The sequence below is a fragment of the Triticum aestivum genome, chromosome 6B, assembly GCF_018294505.1.
Source record: "Triticum aestivum cultivar Chinese Spring chromosome 6B, IWGSC CS RefSeq v2.1, whole genome shotgun sequence".
NCBI classification, from domain to species: domain Eukaryota; kingdom Viridiplantae; phylum Streptophyta; class Magnoliopsida; order Poales; family Poaceae; genus Triticum; species Triticum aestivum.
In genome coordinates this window covers 364504128-364522972 of record NC_057810.1, presented here as the reverse complement: position 1 = coordinate 364522972, position 18845 = coordinate 364504128, and positions in this window count along the sequence as shown.

Here is an 18845-nt window from a genome sequence, read left to right as displayed (position 1 = left end):
CCCGCCAAGCGTGCGAGGGACCCTACTCCTCCGCCTCGCCGCACCGGAGGGGAGGCGGACTTCGATCTCTCCGCGCTCAGCTCCGACGAGGAGGAAGAAGAGTAAGTTTCTTTGGTATCCTTGTAGCTCTCCAATTCTTGTTGTTTTGGTCTTGTTTCTAACTTGCTTCAATCTGAACCCCCTCCCTTTCAGGACGTTGGCTCAAAGAACGGCGAAGAGAGCCAAGGCCCCGGTGATTGCTACTCCACAAAGCAGCCCCCAACGCAGCCCCCAGCGTAAGTTTGTAGTTTACTTTTTGCTGTCGGGCGTGCGTGAGTGCTTTTTCCTTTGCTGATATCTTGTTTGTTGATTTGTGCAGGAGCAGAACAGCCTCACCAGGAGGGCCCGGAAGCCGCTCCCGAAGCGCCATCTGCTTCAACTATGCCGCCAAGGGAGGATCCCCCGGCAAGGGAGCGCTCTCCGGCAATGGAGAACTCTCCGGCAAGGGGCAGCTCTCCGGCAAGGGACAGCACCAACGACCCCACGGCGGCTGAGACCGCAACTGTAGATCTTGGTACAGGTAATCCATTTGCCTAAGAACTTCCCTTGGGTTTTTCTTCTTGCACATTTGCTTGATCTTTCTCCCTTCTTCGTTCTTCAGATCCATCTACTGCGGAGCCAATGGAGACTGAGGGCGTCGGCGAGGAAGGCGCGCGTGGCAGCAACGACGACGCCACCGCCAACGAAGAAGGGGCCAATGCTGATGAGCCCGCCGGCGAGGAGGCCGCCAAGGATTCCGGCGTAGAAGCTGGCGAGGGGTCGGGTGATCGCACTGACGGCCTTGAGGCCGCAGGAGCGCCAGGCGCTGCACCGACCGCTGATCCCTCCGCCGCTACTGCGGAGCCAGGCTCCGAAGAGCCCCAGCCCGGCGCCTACTTGAAGGCCGGCGACGACATCTTTCATCAAGCTCCCCTGGGCATCAAGCTCCAGGGCGCCGGTCGAAGGAGAAACCTTCGATGAGGAGCTGCTCGCCTCCGCCGGGCTGTCATTGGTTGACGCGCCAAGCAGCAGCAGTGGCGAGCCCGAGGAGGAGCATCTGCTGCGGAAGCTACTGTCACTCTACCGCGCCCGACAAGCCAAACTGGCTTCTCGGGAAGCACTCGTCGCGAAGGCGGGAGTCAACATGGAGAAACGCACGGAGGAACTCCGGAGCATCAACCAGGAAGCCCTCTGGTCCCTGGCACAAGAGCGGGAGAGACTTGTAGAGGAGCGTACGGCCTTCCTTCTCGAGAAGGCCGAAGCTGAAGAGGAACAAAGGCTCGCTGCCGAGAAGCAGTCTGCGCGAGAAGGCGAGTTGGTGCAGCGGAAGGCCTATCTTGACAGCTATGAGGAGGAGCTCGCCGCGCGCGAGGAGACACTTGGCGGGACTCTCAAAGAAGCAAGGGATGCTGCCGCATCTGCTGAGGCTGCCAAGAAAGAGCTGGAGGCAAGGGTGGCGCAGCTGGAGGCGAACAACAAGAAGAGCGGTGAGGAGCTTGCCGCGCTTAAGCGCGAGCGCGAGAAGGATGCTGCTGCTCATGGTGAGCTGCAGGGACTTCTCGCTGAGAGGAGCAAGGAGCTCACCGCCGCCAAGGACTCCAACGCGGATCTCGAGTTGAAGCTGGCCACACTAACTCAGACGCTGGATGGCGCCAAGGAGCGGGAAAAGACTTTGTCGGAGAAGATCAAAGCCGACGAGGCGCTGCTCGCGAGCATCGCCGTCACCCAGAACGCATTCAAGGAGACTGTGGAGCACTGGACCGAGGGTCTAGTGAACATCGCCGCAGTCATCGACGGGGAACTGGCGCAGCTGGGGATGGAGGACTTCGGTTACAGTTCCGACGAGCGTCTCCAACCCAGCGCCAAGCTCAGTCTATTCTTCAAGGGCGTGGCGACGGCACTCCAGCGGCTTCGGGAGAAGATCCCAAAGCAGCTGGCCGACGAGTCACGCAGGATTTGTGCCGGCGCTCTTCAGAAGGTGCTGATGAGGGTGGCCTTCCGCAACCCAGGCCTCAACTTCACCAACGTCCTCAAATCCTTGCCGCCGGATGCCGACGTGGAAGCGCTCAAGACCCTTGTCGCACCCATTGTGGACAAGGTGAGCGGGATCAAGAGGGTCGAGGGCGATCGTGTAGACTAGGCCGCCCGTTTTATCTTGTTTTCCCTTGTCGCTGCTAATCATGTTATGGAAACAGTCTGTTAGAGCTGCGACAAGTTATCTTGTAATATAACTTTATTTCTCGTATTGATCGCTATGTTATTTCCTTTACTAGATTCCTTGCTTTGTAGGTTTTTACCCTACGCTTTTTAGGGAACTTGTCGGCGTAGGCACCCGAGCCGCGAGCGCTGAGTGCGGAACATCAGCAGCCTGCTGGCGGTGCTGCCTCTGACAAGAAACCTTGTCGCGACTAGTTGCAGCACACTTAAGTTGTTGAGCGAACTCGAAACAAAGTAAGGGCGCAACTAGCTACGAGTTGGTTCCTCCGCGCACAGGTTTTCCATACAAAGCACGGTCGTTCGAGGAAGATAACTTAAAAAAATTAAAACTAATTGCTCAAACTGTGGCAACTTAGCTTTTCTGTCGTTTGCTTCCCGGCAAGGTTTCCGTTAAGGCGAAACTTTCTTGAACGACGCCTGTTCCACATCATTATCTTCTCCTTCCCCCCCGGCAAACTTGTGCGTGGGGGAATCTTCCTTGGGAATCTTCCTTCCTTTGGGAAAAAGAAAGAAGAGAAAAATAACGATATGGAGCCTTACGACTCGTTATTGCTTACCGGGGGCAGGTGCTGCACAAAGTGTCAGATAACGCATGCAAGAAAGAATACAATGCATGAAATTGACAAGATGTGCGGAGCACATGAGCTTTACTTATGCACGGGATCTGCGCCCGGCTTTGTACAAAGTATTACATGCAACAACGGCAAGACTTGTACAAATGGTGGTTGCCGGAACAGGTTCCGGCAACCGCGCCCTATGGGTAAAACTTATGAAGATGCTCGATATTCCAGGAATTGCTCACCGGAATGCCGTCTTCGGTCTCAAGGCGGACAACATCGGGCCTAGTGACTCGTTTCACCCGATAAGGGCCTTCCCACTTCGGCGTCAACTTGTTGGAATTCTTGGCGGACTGAACGCGCCGAAGAACAAGGTCACCTTCCTCGAAGCTTCTGGCATTAACTTTGCGGCTATGATAGCGGCGCAAAGCTTGCTGGTATCGAGCAGCTCGTACAGCAGCCTGAAGACGATCCTCCTCAAGGAGCAGCGCGTCATCTTGTCGCAGCTGCTCTTGCTCAAGCTCATCATAAGCGAGCACTCGAGGTGACCCGTATACGAGTTCCGTGGGGAGAACTGCCTCTGCTCCATAGACTAGAGCAAAAGGTGTTTGTCCAGTGGCTCGATTTGGCGTTGTTCTGATCGACCAAAGAACCACCGGCAGCTCCTCGATCCAGTTTCGTCCGCACTTGTGCAGCCTGTCGAAAGTCCTGCTCTTGAGCCCGCGCAGCACTTCAGCATTAGCCCTCTCCGCTTGACCGTTGCTTCTCGGATGAGCAACAGAAGTGAAGCAGACCTTGGCGCCAAGATCTTGGACGTACTGCATGAAGGTGCGGCTCGTGAATTGCGTTCCGTTGTCGGTGATGATCCTGTTAGGGATCCCGGAACGGCAAACAATTGACCTGAAGAACTTGACTACTGACTGTGCTGTCACCTTCCTCACTGGTTCCACTTCCGGCCACTTTGTGAACTTGTCGATTGCAACGTACAAGTACTCAAAGCCCCCGACAGCTCGGGGGAAGGGGCCGAGGATATCGAGCCCCCAGACCGAAAATGGCCAGGATAAAGGGATCGTCTGGAGAGCTTGAGCTGGCTGGTGTATCTGCTTGGAATGGAACTGGCATGCTTCACACTTGGTTACTTGTGCAGTCACATCCTGGAGGGCTGTCGGCCAAAAGAAACCTTGCCGGAAAGCTTTGCCGGCAAGTGCTCTCGCGCCAATGTGGTGGCCACATATGCCTCCATGTATCTCTGCCAATAGCTTCTGTCCGTCTTCCCGGTAAATACACTTCAATTTCACACCGTTGATTCTTCTTCTGTACAGTATGTTGTTGACAAACTGGTACATACTTGACTGCCGGGCTACTTTTTCCGCTTCTTCTTGCTCTTCGGGAAGTTCTCCTGTCTGAAGGAAATGGACAATCTGCTGTGCCCATGCTGGAGCTTGTGGCTCGACAACAAGGACTAAAGGCACTTCTACTGCTGCGGGAACATCAACTTCTACGGCAAGAACCTGTGGCTCAACCGGAGCTTGATGTTCCCCGACAAGTTTGCCGGAGCAAAGCTTGTCGGGAGCGTCTGCTTCAACCGAACAAACACTAAGGTTCGCCGGAGCAGACTGCTCCTCAGCACTCTTGGTGTTGATCTTGGGGACCTTCTTGGCAGCGGCTTCGGGAAGCTCTGCCGGAAAGTAGTCACCAGAAACCAACTTTCTCTTCTTGCTCTGTCCAGTTGATGGTGTTACGGATGGCTGAGTCAGCTTGAGCACAAAGATCCCTGGTTCCACAGGTAACTTCAGTGCGGCGCATTTCGACAGGCCATCAGCAATGTCATTCTGAGCTCTTGGAACATGCTCCATCTGTAGGCCGTCAAAGCGCTCTTCTAGCTTTCTCACTTCATCAACATAAGCTTCCATCAACGGACTCTGATAGTTCTTGTTCACTTGGCGGACAACAAGCTGTGAGTCACCCCTGACAATGAGCTTCTTGATCCCAAGGTCTGCCGCGATCCTGAGACCGGCAAGCAAGCCTTCATACTCTGCAGTATTGTTGGTTGCTTGCTCGTTGGGAAAGTGCATCTGGACTACGTACTTGAGGTGCTCTCCGGTGGGTGCAACAAGGAGCACACTCGCACTGGCGCCTTGCAGCGAGAAGGCACCGTCAAAGTACATCAGCCACTCTTTGCTTGCCTCCTTGGCGGGGATGCTCGTCTCTGGAATTTCTTCATCTGGTGTCGGCGTCCACTCTGCTATGAATTCTGCCAATGCTCTGCTTTGGATAGTTGAAGTGCTCTCAAACTTGAGGCCAAAGCTTGACAGTCCAGGGCCCACTCGACAATCCTGCCTGTCGCTTCTGGATTTTGCAGTATCCTCTTCAGCGGAAAGCGAGTGACGACCGTGATCTCATGTGCTTGGAAGTAATGGCGCAGCTTTCTCGAGGCCATGAGGAGGCCGAAAAGAAACTTCTGCACACCAGAATACCTTGATCTAGCCCCCTACAGAAGGGAACTGACAAAGTAAACTGGGCGCTACACCATTCTCTTCTACATCTTCTCATGCTCCTGCGCAGATCTATCCTTGTCGGGACCAGAGCTTGCCGGACCAGGGCTTGCCGGCGAAGTCCCCTGCTCGTCGCTGGATGCACCTGCCGTGGTTGCTGGCTCATCATCCGCCTCCCTCTCCGCTACTAAGGCAGCACTAACCACTTGATTGGTTGCCGCTATATACAGCAGCAACTTCTCTTGTGGCTTAGGTGCGACAAGTGTTGGAGTAGAGGACAGGTATCTCTTCAAGTCCTGCAGCGCAGCCTCCGCTTCTGGAGTCCATTTCATTGGACCTGCCTTCTTCAAAATTTTGAAAAATGGCAGGGCGCGCTCAGCAGATCTGGAGATAAACCTGCTGAGAGCAGCCACGCAACCGGCAATCTTTCGCACATCCTTGACGCGCTTTGGTGCTTCAATCTGCTCAATGGCCTTGATCTTGTCGGGATTGGCTTCAATACCCCTCTGAGACACGAAGAACCCGAGAAGCTTGCCGGAGGGGACTCCAAACACACACTTCTCGGGGTTCAGCTTGAGGTTGATCTTGCGCAGATTTGCAAATGTCTCATCTAAATCTTGAATCAGGGTCGCCCTGTCCTTGCTCTTGACCACTATGTCATCCATGTAAGCTTCCACATTTCTGTGCATCTGTGGCTCAAAAGCGTGGTGGACTACCCTTGCAAATGTTGAACCAGCATTCTTCCAACCGAAGGGCATCGGTACGAAATAGTACGTGCCACACGAGGTGACGAACACGGTCTTCTCCTCATCCTCTTCTGCCATGAAGATCTGATGGTATCCCGAGTATGTGTCAAGAAATGAAAGCAAATCACATCCGGCCGTGGAGTCAACAATCTGGTCGATGCGCGGCAAAGGAAATGGTCTTTGGGACAAACTTTATTAACATCGGTAAGTCAATACAAAGTCTCCATTTCCCATTAGCCTTGCGCACGACAACAGGATTGGCCAACCACGTGGGATGGAGAACTCCTGTGACAAGGCATGCTGCTTCCAACTTCTTGATTTCTTCTACAATGAATTCTTGGTGCTCCACTGCCTGCTTCCTGACTTTCTGCTTGATGGGCCACGCATGAGGACAGACGGCAAGGTGGTGCTCAATTACTTTCTTTGGAACACCGGGGATGTCAGACGGTTGCCATGCAAACACGTCGACATTCGCCCGTAGGAAAGCAACGAGCGCCCTTTTCTATTTAGGATCGAGTGTGGCACTGATGGTGAAGGTACCACCAGTGCCGTCCTCCTTGGCGGACACCTTCTTGGTCTCAGGTGGAGCTGTCATTGCCTTCTTGCACTTGCCGGTGGAGCTCGATGGTGCGTCCTCGACGGTAGCGCAGCACTCCGAAGAGGTGCGCTTGCCAGAGTGGGCATAAGAGCTCTTGCCGGACTTGGTCTTCTTCTTCCTCCCGGGAGCTTCAGCGGCAAGTGACTTGCGATCCATTGCGGCTGCTGCTTCCCGGTAGATCTTGTCGGCGCAGATAAGAGCATCCTTCTTGTCGCAAGGGACAGAGATGACACTTATCGGGCCTGGCATCTTCAGAACATTGTAAGCATAGTGAGAGGCTGCCATGAACTTGGCGAGTGCTGGACGGCCAAGGATTCCATTGTAAGGCAATGGAAAGTTAGCAACGTCAAAAGTGACCCTCTCAGTCCTGATGTTCAGCTTGCTGCCAAATGTTACCGGCAACGTGATCTTTCCCTTTGGCTTGCTCCTTCCCGGGTTGATTCCTTGAAATGTACCGGTCTCTTCGAGCTCGCTGTCAGGGATCTGGAGTTTCTGGAGCACCGTGGAGGAGATCAGATTCAAGCCGGCCCCGCCGTCAACTAGCATCTTAGTGACCTTGAGGTTGCGGATAGTTGGTGAAACCAACATCGGCAAGCACCCGACCGCAGTTATGCGATCAGGGTGGTCCTCAATATCAAAGATAATAGGCATGCTGGACCATTTCAGAGCCTTGCGTGACTCGATGGGTGGTTCTGCTGCATTGACTTCCCGCACCCACTGCTTGAGCTGGCAGTGCGAAGTATGCAGAGAAGCACCACCGTCAACGCATAGGACCTTTGTGGCCTTCTGGAACTCCTGCTCGTCGGCCTCGTCATCATCCATGTCTTCGTCGTCATTGTCTTCGTCCTTGTCGCGGCCACGGGTAGGCCTGTCTCCTTGCCGCTGCTTGGCCTTGCCGCGGCGTCCTCCCCGGCCGGGACGTTTCTTGCCGGATCCTCCAGCACCTTCCTGGGCCTTCTCCTTGTCACGCCGCTCGTACTCAGCCTTTTGCTGCTCAACAAGCTGCTCGACTTTCTTGCAGATCTGGAGGTCATGGCGCTTGGTGCGGTGGATCTTGCAGTACTGCTTGTTGGTGCCGTCCTGCTTGTCGGCGGTCGCCACATCCTGGGCAACTTCCTTGCTGGAGCCACCAGTTTTGGCTGTCTTGGCGCCACCTCCGTTGCCGGACTGCTCGACAACTAGCACCTCTTTGCCTTTCCTCTTCCTGTTATTCCGCCGTCGGTTTTTCCTTGCCGGGGCGGCATCCTCACTGTCAGATCCTCCTGCGCCTACATTCTCTCCAGGGAGTCTCCTCCCTTCCTCAGCTCGTGCACACTTGTCGGCCAGGGCATATAGCTCACTGACGTCTCTGATCTTGCACATCGCCATCTCCTCCTGCATCCTGCGGTTCCGCACGTTCTGATGGAACGCGCTGATCACCGCGGCAGGGTGGACGTCTGGGATGTTGTGCTGTACACTGCTGAATCTCTGAATGTACTTGCGCAGGGGCTCTCCTTCCTTCTGGGCGAGCAGATGGAGGTCACTCTCTTGGCCATGAGGCTTGTGGCCGCCTGTGAAGGCGCCGACAAACTGATGGCATAGATCAGCCCAAGAGGATATGGAGTTGTCCGGCAAGTGCATGAGCTAGGATCTGACGTTGGGCTTGAGCACCAGCGGGAAGTAGTTGGCAAGGATCTTGTCGTCCCGTCCCCCTGCAGCCTGCACCGCAATGGTGTAGATGCTGAGGAACTCCGACGGATGCGTCTTGCCGTCGTACTTCTCCGGTACGTCTGGCTTGAAGTTTTTCGTGCTGGGACACTGGACTCGCCGCAGCTCACGAGTGAACGCAGGGCAACCTACCGCTTACGGCAAGTCGCCTGGTTCCCCTGGCGCATGTGTGTCAACAGAGGGCCCAGCGCGCTTGTCGGATTGACGTCGCGCTTCTCTTCGGCGCTCGATGCGAGTACGAGCGTCTTCTTGTTGTCGATCGTGAAGAACTTGGCGTTGATCGCGACGAGCTCGTGGATCCGACGATGCGGTGGAGTCACTGTCGAGGTGGATCCGGCGAGTCGGCGATCTTGGCCTTCGGGGTGGTGATTGCATGGTGGTTGCACCTCCACCAGTCTCATCACCACCGGCTCGCGCCTGGCAACCCTGCCGCGGCGGCGACGTGCTCGGCTGCCGCGGAGTGTGGCCGTTGGCGTAGCCAATGAGACTCTGAATGGTGGCCCTCCATTCGTCGATCTTGTCCGACGTCGGAGGGTAATCCAGGAGCAGTTGAGCTCGCGCCAGGGCTTCTGCCGGAGTGGTGGGTGGCAGTGGCGGATGGCACTCGGAGCGGGATGTGCTCGGACTTCTAACTATGTTAGAAGGAGCATTATCCCGTCCGGGCGACCGCGTCTCGCTCGTGCCGGCCCGTTGGCGTGCATGCTGGTCTTGAGCGCCCCGGGATCCACTAGCTTGATCTTGGCCCAACAAATGTATGGTACTGCGAGTACCATGACGCTGTTGGTCCCGCGCCTCCTGAGATGGGCGCGGAACAATCACGGACGTCGAGGTCTGTGCCGCCTTGCCCTTGGACCTGGCAGCATCGTGAACTTCCTCGTCGACGTCCGTTCTTCCGCCGGCATCTCCCCCACCACCTGTTTGCTCCGGTAGTGGTGGGATCGACGCAGACGGGGCAGCTTCCTCCGAAGCCTTCTTCTTCGGTGGCATGTCGATGACGAAAGTGAGGATGTCGCTCGTGTGCACGCCGGATCAGGTTCACACAACCTCGACACACCCCCTACCTAGCGCGCCAAAGATGTCGGGGGAAACTGATCCATGAACACCTATGGGACCGGAGCCCCTTTCGGTTCGGCAGGGGGCGGAGGTCGCACAAAGAGCAGATCGAGGCGGGACACACGAGCAGTTTACCCAGCTTCGGAGCTCTCCGGAGAGATAACACTCCTACTGCTGCTTGTCTGATTCTATTATGTTCTTGCTCCAGAGAGAGAGCTAAGTGCTTCTCTGGCTTACGAATGATCCGAACCCCCTCTACATTGCGCATGGGCCTCCTTTTATACGCTAAAGGGGTCACCGACAGGTGGCAACGCAGAGAAGGGTACAAATGTAAAAAGCAAGGTGGTTGGTACAGTTACTTGTACAGTGCACCCTACCTAACCCTGACAGCAGGGGACAAAGGCAGTAAATGCCCGTCTGTGTCGCCCAAACAGTGCAGAAAGGGACCGTTAAGGGCGCCTCCGCCCGCCACGATGGCAATCTTGTCAGCATTGCATGCCACCGTGCACCCCTGGCTGCACAGCCCCCCGCCACGCGCGCCTGGAAAGGCCCTCAGGGCGAGATGTTGGCTGATGCGCTGGAGCGCGGGCACAGAGTGGCCGCCTGCCGCGGCAAGCGCCTTGTCGCGGCTGTTTTCTTGTCGGGCCCGGAAGCTTGTCGCTCGCCGAGCCTTGAGATGCCTTGGTTGGCCTTCCCGGCAAGCTCCTCTTGCCGGGGCCTTGTCTCTTGAGCTTAAATACCTTGTTCTTGAATGGCTCCAAAGGAGCCAAGCAGGATCTTGGCAGTCACCCGGCAAGCCCTTGCCGCGGGGCGCTGCAACTGCCCGTGCACAAGTTCGGGGTACTAGGGTACCCCTATTCCAGTACACCGACACAACATGACCGCGCACCTGTCTACAAACATCCGTGTAACTGCGCGGGTCGGCTCTGATTCCAACTTGTAACGCCCCGGAGACACCCGCCGATAGTCGTTACTCCTGGCAGGATCTAGACTGGCCCCACAAATCAATACTAGTCTTTTCTGCGCACTTTGTCCTCACTGATGCGGACCCAGGAGCAACTTACCGGTCGGTCAGCCATACTGAAACTACTCCAAGCTAAGCATGCTTAACTTTGGAGTTTTTTCCGAATGGGATCCCGAAAAAGAAGGAATTCCTTATTGATATGAGTAGTCTATCATCCCTAATAAGCCAGGCTATCATAATGACCACCTAGCTTCGGATATGCATTGTTTTGGATGTTGTCCATTTTCTCCATGTGATGTTTCTGATATTGCTCATGAGGAGTTCCCCATAGTTTCCTCGTACATGTTAGGAGAATTTGATCCATCCCATTCATTGCATGATCCCAATACTTGTGTGCACCATATGCTCTCCATGAACAAACATGCTATTGACGTACTGTCAGGACCCCGACTCGATGTCACATCGATCTAGCCGGTAACACCTCATATCACTTTGCGGCCTCACGCACGGTATCCCCACGGGTGTCGCCTTAACTTTGCCCGGGACCGTTTGCGCCTTTTGGCTCACGTATATGATAGCGTCGCTAGCATCCATATGATAAGGAGCCCGGGCTGACATGACTAGTTGTAAACCCAAAGTGGCACAGACTTACAGGGACAGGCATCCATGACCCAGCTTCGAACATGTCGGTCATCAGCAAGTGGGTCCGGGCTGTAGCACTGGGCTAGCAGGACTCCGGTAAACCGGGCTGTAGCGGGCTAACAGGACTCCGGTACTCAAAGCATGACATTTCCCCGAAGGGACAGACACAGGAACGAAGAAGGACACATGCCGGCCAGCCTAAGTGTTCCAGAGCAGTAGCAAGCTACCATGGCTCAGCGGTAACACTAGAAGACATTTCCCGGTAAGAGAGGCTACTAAAGATAAACAACTAGATAGTCAGATCCCACACATACCAAGCATTTCAATCATACACACAATATGCTCGATATGTGCAAATACAACGAAGCATCACAACATGACTCTATGACACAAGTACTTTATTTAAGGCTCAGGGAGCCATACATAACATACACAAAGGTACGGGTCTCACGACCCAGCATTCAAGTCATACAGTCATACAAACCAGCAGCGGAAGTAACTTGTCTGAGTACAGACAACTAGTAAAATAAAAGAGGCTTGGAAAGCCTAACTATACTACATGGTCCTTCACAAGCTCAGGGTCACCACCTGGGCCTTTAGCCTACTCGTTGATGTCAATGTCTACATAGAACCCATCAGAAGGGGTTGCAGCGTCTTCTGTAAAAATGTAAATTATAGCAACATGAGTACAAAGGTACTCAGCAAGACTTACATCAGATCCTACATACATGCATATTATCAAGAAGGGTTGGTGGAGTTATTGCAGCAAGCCAGCTTTGACTCTTGGCTAGACTATCCTACGATACTCCAACTTGAAATGGTTTTGCGCACATGAGTCCACTACTCACCACTTCAATACACTACCGAGGATCCACCTCCGTCTCCCTACGGAAGAGCCATCCTCGGCACTCACACTTATCTTGAGGCTTTTAGCAGTTTCCATTTACTTGTCTATGAACTGTATAGGCAACCAAGTAGTCCTTTATCGCGGACGCGGCTATTCGAATAGATCATGTTAACCCTGCAGGGGTGTACTTCTTCATACATGTTTCCACCACTTAGCGTCTGCACACGACATGTGCTCGGCAGGCTTCAAGCTGGCTGGGCTGCACAGGGAGGAGCCCCAGGTAAGCTTCTCCCTTTTATTTATTTCCGTTTTCTAATTTCTGACATTTGTTTTGATTTAAATAAAATATTAAATCATTTTATTACCTTATGCCAATTTTTGCAGGAGCTAGATATATTATTCCAGAGCTCCCCAACAGGTGGCATAATTTTTGGACATATATTAATATATATAACTAATATATTTCCAATGCAAATATTTATGCATTAATTCCAAATGCCCAAAATAAATACCTATGAGCTCTTAAAAATATTGGTTTGATTTTTATCTCTGTCCAATATTTTCAGAGAGCAACATGAGCATTTTCTTGGACCCTTTTGGAGAAATTTTTATTTGGGTCATTTTCAAAAATGATTCTGAGGGTTTCACAAATCCCCATTTCAAAATTAAATGGAATTTTAAACATGATGCACACATTCTGATGCATGACTAACTAGGGTGTGACAACTCACCCCCACTCAAAAGAAACTCGTCCCGAGATTTGGATTCCTGCGGGAAGAAGGCGGGATACTCGAGTCGAAGACGATCCTCCCTTTCCCAAGTTGCCTCATCCTCAGAATGGTGCGACCATTGTACTTTGAGAAACTTGATATTATGACGTCGAGTGGTACGCTCGGCCTGATCGAGGATACGAATGGGGTACTCTTGATATGTAAGATTATCTTGGAGATCAAGCGTTTTGTGGTCCACTCCACGGATAGGATCCGAGAAGCAACGCCTGAGTTGGGAAACGTGGAAGACATCGTGGACTCTGGAGAGGTGCGGAGGTAGTTCCAACTGGTAGGCAACCTCTCCTCGTTTGGCAAGAATGCGAAAAGGTCCAATGTAACGAGGAGCCAATTTGCCTTTGATACCGAAACGATGGGTTCCCTTCAGAGGGGTGACCCGAAGATAAGCCTTCTCGTCAACCTCGAAAGTCATAGCCTTATGTTTTCGGTCATATTGACTCTTTTGACGAGATTGGGCTGTTTTCAACTTTTCACGAACGATGCGAACTTGTTCTTCTGCTTCCTGAATCATATCCGGGCCAAAGAATTGTCTTTCCCCGGTTTCTGACCAGTTAAGGGGTGTTCGACACCGTCGTCCATAGAGAACTTCAAAAGGGGCTTTACCCAAGCTAGATTGATAGCTGTTGTTGTAAGCAAATTCGGCAAATGGAAGGCACTTCTCCCAGTCCATTCCGAATGAGATAACAGAGGCTCGAAGCATGTCTTCTAGAATCTGGTTGACGCGTTCCACTTGACCACTCGACTGAGGGTGGAAGGCGGTGCTAAAGGAGAGACAGGTTCCCATAGCATTTTGGAAACTTTCCCAAAATCGAGAGGTGAAAAGACTTCCTCGATCCGAATTAATTTCCAAAGGAACACCATGGAGGGACACTATTCGGGAGATGTATAAGTCTGCCAGCTGACTAGCGGTTATACTCTCACGAACAGGTAGGAAATGGGCTACTTCGGAAAGACGATCGACAACGACGAAGATAGCATTATTCCCTCTCTTGGTCCTGGGAAAACCGGTAATGAAATCCATACCAATTTTATCCCATTTCCATTCAGGAATAGCTAAGGGTTGAAGGGTGCCAGCAGGCCGTTGATGCTCTGCTTTTACACGACGACAGACGTCGCAATTTGCAATATACTGAGCAATTTCTCTCTTCATCCTAGTCCACCAGAACCTCTGGCGTAGGTCCTGATACATCTTAGTACTACCGGGATGAATGGTGAGAGGAGATTCATGAGCCTCCTTAAGGATCAACTGCCGTAGATGCTGGTTCTTGGGAACCACTAGACGGTTCTCAAAGTACACAACACCATGATCATTTGTGGAGAAACAACTAGCACCTCCGCTAGCAATGTTCTCTTTGATTTTAGATATTCCCTTATCTCGCTTTTGGGCAGCGATGATTTGATCCGTAAGAGTAGGTTTTGCTACCAAGGTGGAAAGAAAACCTTGAGGTACAATGTGAAGGTTAAGCTTCCGAAATTCCTCATGGAGAAGCGGTTGACTTTGTTGTAACATCAGGTTGTTACAATAAGATTTACGACTTAGTGCATCAGCCATGACGTTGGCTTTCCCTGGGGTGTAGGTTATTCCTAAGTCGAAGTCTGTGATCAACTCAACCCAACGTCTTTGCCTGAGATTCAGATCCGGTTGGGTGAAAATGTACTTCAGACTTTGGTGATCAGTGAATATTTCGCAACGGTTACCGAGGAGGTAATGTCGCCAGGTTTTAAGTGCATAGACTACGGCTGCAAGTTCTAGATCATGAGTAGGATAATTCTCCTCATGTGGGTGCAATTGCCGTGAAGCGTAGGCAATTACGTGTCGATCTTGCATGAGAATGCAACCTAGTCCTTGTCGCGAGGCGTCGCAGTAGATAACAAAGTCCTTGGAGAAGTCTGGCGGTACCAGTACGGGAGCAGAAGTCAGGCGTCTTTTCAATTCCTGAAAGCTGTGCTCACATTGTGGAGTCCATTCGAACTTCTTATCTTTCTTGAGGAGTTCGGTTAGAGGTTTGGCAACTTTGGAGAAGTTCTCGACAAAGCGACGACAATAGCTCGCTAAGCCCAGAAAACTCCGAACTTGCTTGACCGATTCGGGTGGAGTCCAATTAAGGACGGCTTGAACTCGCTCAGGGTTAACAGCAATACCTTTACCAGATATTACATGACCCAGATAGGTCACTTCTGACAACCAGAATTCACATTTAGAAAATTTGGCATAAAGGCGATGCTCTCGAAGTTTCTTCAACACTAGCCTTAAATGTTCGGCATGTTCTTCCTCGTTCTTGGAGTAGATGAGTATATCATCGAGATAAACTACGACGAATTTATCCAAATACTCCATGAAGATTGAGTTCATTAACCGAGAAAAGGTGGCTGGAGCGTTGGTTAATCCGAAGGACATGACGGTGTACTCGTATTGGCCATAACGAGTAACAAAGGCCGTTTTAGGAATGTCCCCGTTTCTGATTTTGATTTGATGGTAGCCCAACCTCAAATCCATCTTGGAGAAGACTGAGGATCCAGCGAGCTGATCATACAGGTCGTTGATCCTGGGAAGTGGATATTTGTTCTTGATTGTGACCAAATTGACAGGTCGGTAATCTACAACCATCCGGTCCGTACCATCCTTCTTCTTGACGAATAGGACGGGGCAAGCCCACGGAGATGAACTAGGGCGGATGAAACCCTTTTTCAAGGACTCATCGAGTTGTTTCTTAAGCTCGGCTAGTTCTAGGGGTGCCATCTTATAGGGTCTTCTAGCAATCGGAACGGTTCCTGGAATGAGGTCTATTACGAACTCAACATCCCTGTCAGGTGGAACACCTGGCAATTCCTCTGGGAAGACATCCGGAAAGTCACGGACTACCGGAACGTCCTCAAGGTCTGGCAAAGGGCTGGCGTTAAGAGAATATAATTGTCGCTTGGCTAATCGGGTCAAGACATTGACTATCTTGCCCGAAGGGTGAGTGAGTTGAACAGTCCTAGAGAAGCAATCAATTTTGGCATGATGAGCTGACATCCAGTCCATACCCAAAATGATATTAATATCTGAAAATTTAAGGGCTATCAACGATGCAAGGAAAACAAGTCTGTCGACTTGGATTTCATTTCCATAACTTACCCTAGAGGTCTGCCATCTAGAACCAGGAGTAGAAATTTCCATAGTGGATGGCATGTCACAGAATGCGGTGTTATGCAAACGAGCATAGTTCTCGGATATAAATGAATGAGAGGCTCCTGTATCGAAAAGAACAGATGCGGGTGGCAGTTAACAAGAAGCGTACCGAGAACGACGTTGGGATCCTCTTGAGCTTCTTCGGCAGAGATACAGTTGACATGGCCACGTGAGGCGGTGGCCGGCTTGGCGTGGAACACTTTCCCTGTCGGCTTGCCACGGCCAACGGCTTTAGCAGATTGGTTGGGGTTGGTCTGGGGACACTCACGCATATAGTGGCCAGATTCCCCACACTTGAAACAAGTTACGGAACTGGTACGTGGAGGAGCATTGTTGGTTGGACCCCCATAGGGCTTGGCCGGTGCAGACTGTTGAACAGGGCGAGGCGCCTGGAAAGATGGCCTCGGTGTGAACCTGGGTGGCAGGGCGGTGTTGGGCACCCACACGCGGCGCTTCTGAGGACCAGCACCGGATGAGGAACCCATGTCACGGCCATGCTTGCGTGTTGCGTCATAGTCAGTCTGACCAGTTTCAGCACTGATGGCTTTGTTAACAAGTTTCTGAAAAGATGTGCACTCATGCAGACGGAGGTCGCGGCGAAGCTCAGGACTAAGGCCCTTACGGAACCTTGCTTGCTTCTTGGCATCAGTAGACACTTCCTCAGTTGCATATCGTGCGAGGTTACCAAACTCCCTGCTGTAAACATCCACAGAGAGTCGGCCTTGGGTGAAATTGCAAAATTCCTCACGTTTACGGTCCATGAGACCCTCCGGAATGTGATGTTCACGGAAAGCCTCGCTGAATTCAGCCCAAGTAGTGACATGGCCCGCCGGGCGCATAGCTCCATAATTCTCCCACCATAGACTGGCGGGGCCTTCAAGATGATATGCAGCAAAGGTGACCTTGTCAGCCTCCGCTACCAGCGCGGAACGCAGTTTGTGAGAGATACTGCGAAGCCAGTCATCAGCGTCGAGAGGCTCGACGGAGTGGTGGAACGTGGGTGGATGTAATTTGATAAAATCACTGAGTGACACCACGTTAGTCCTCTGATGGTGTGCCGTGTTCTGTTCAATACGCTCCAACAAACGGTTGGTCTCCCGCTTGTTTCTCTCAGCTTCCATCATAACCTCGGCTAGGGAAGGAGGATGAGGCAGATTTGCATCCCTGACTTCACTGCCTTCGGCCTGCTCTTGAGGAGCAGGGTTAGTGCGCGTGTTGACCATCCTAGGTAAACAAGACAATGATTTAGTCAGGATGATAAAATTCCGACATAGGATACAAAATGTAAGGAATAACTCGGAATGCAAGATGATCATCCGTATGACATGGTAGATACAGAAACTGCTTCTTTTATTCCATCGTCATACACACCATACAGGGTTTAGTACAAGACCAAACAAAGTACTATTACGGTGAAAAGAGGATTACATCTCATCGGAGGCATCCCAAGCTCCTATACATTATTTTTCTACACCTCCGGAAAGAGTACAAACTAGGTCATATCCCACGAGTCACGCGGGACGATAGACGACACAGCTAGTGCGAACTAGTGATACTACCACTAACTCAGACCGATCCGTAGTAGTCCTCGTAGAAGTCACCTCCATAGCCTGGAAGCTCAACATGATCATCCGGAAACAGACGATCTCGCGGAGCTTGTGGACCATAGGGGCTAGGATGAGGTCTTGGACCAACAGACGGTGGCCTGCGGGGACCGCGAGGTGGGGTGATGCCTCCTACATCACGCCAACCCATCACGTCTGGCAGAGCAGATCTCACAGGATAGAGATCGCGCATATCCGAATATCCAGCTTGCACCGCCGGTGCAAACCGAGTCAACGTGGCCCAATGGTCAGCACGGGTATTAAAGAGCTCTAACCTCAAGGCCCGATTTTCACGGTCCTTATCCTCGAGCATCTCAGCAGTGGTGCGAGTCCGTGAATCCTCCTGGGTGGGGTCAGCATAGATAGCCTGGAGATACCCTTGTGCTCCCGGAAGTGATCCTGGCATATACCGGAAATCAGAGTCCCGAAATAAACCAGATCTGACTCGCATGATGGTCATCATAGAGTAGGCGGCGTCCTGCACAGCCATCTCAATAGTAACCCCGAGTCCATAGGAGCAGTGAAGGGGCTCGGTGGATCCAGGATAAGATGGAAATATCCTGACAGTGCAGAGATACTGGCTTTGATTGAAGTCCCGAAATTGCTCTTCGACCGTGTACTCAGGATACCAGCGGTATCCAGCCTCAGTCATTACCCTGACCAACTTGGCAGTATGGCCGGGTACATCTAGGCATCGAGTCAGGCGAACCACTTGATTGAGGTCGCGAGTGGCCATCTGAAAGCACAATCATAATGCAAAGGCATTAGAATTTCTAGCAAAATTTCGGCAGCATAACAGCTGTAAATGCTCAAGAAGGATTTTGAGACATTTAACAAAGGATTACATACACACTCATCATCATCATACCAAGTTCTGAGACCATCCTAGCAACATAATGTGGTAGTAGAACTGAACTAGGCTTGTATCCATCAAACCTATAAGGTACTACTGATTAGTAACACGTGATCCTGATAGAGAGAACAGATCCTAATTCCTTAATCCCCGGTGGAAGAATAGACTGACTCAGATCAGAATGTCATAAGATAAAGGAGTAAAAAGAGCCTTACGTTCCAACCCACAAACAATTCCCCTACATATAACTAAAGAATTTCTAGACTCAACATCGACCAGTTTGGCTTGGAGAACCTACAGGCAGTCCGGCTCTGATGCCAACGCTGTCAGGACCCCGACTCGATGTCACATCGATCTAGCCGGTAACACCTCATATCACTTTGCGGCCTCACGCACGGTATCCCCACGGGTGTCGCCTTACCTTTGCCCGGGACCGTTTGCGCCTTTTGGCTCACGTATATGATAGTGTCGCTAGCATCCATATGATAAGGAGCCCGGGCTGACATGACTAGTCGTAAACCCAAAGTGGCACAGACTTACAGGGACAGGCATCCATGACCCAGCTTCGAACGTGTCGGTCATCA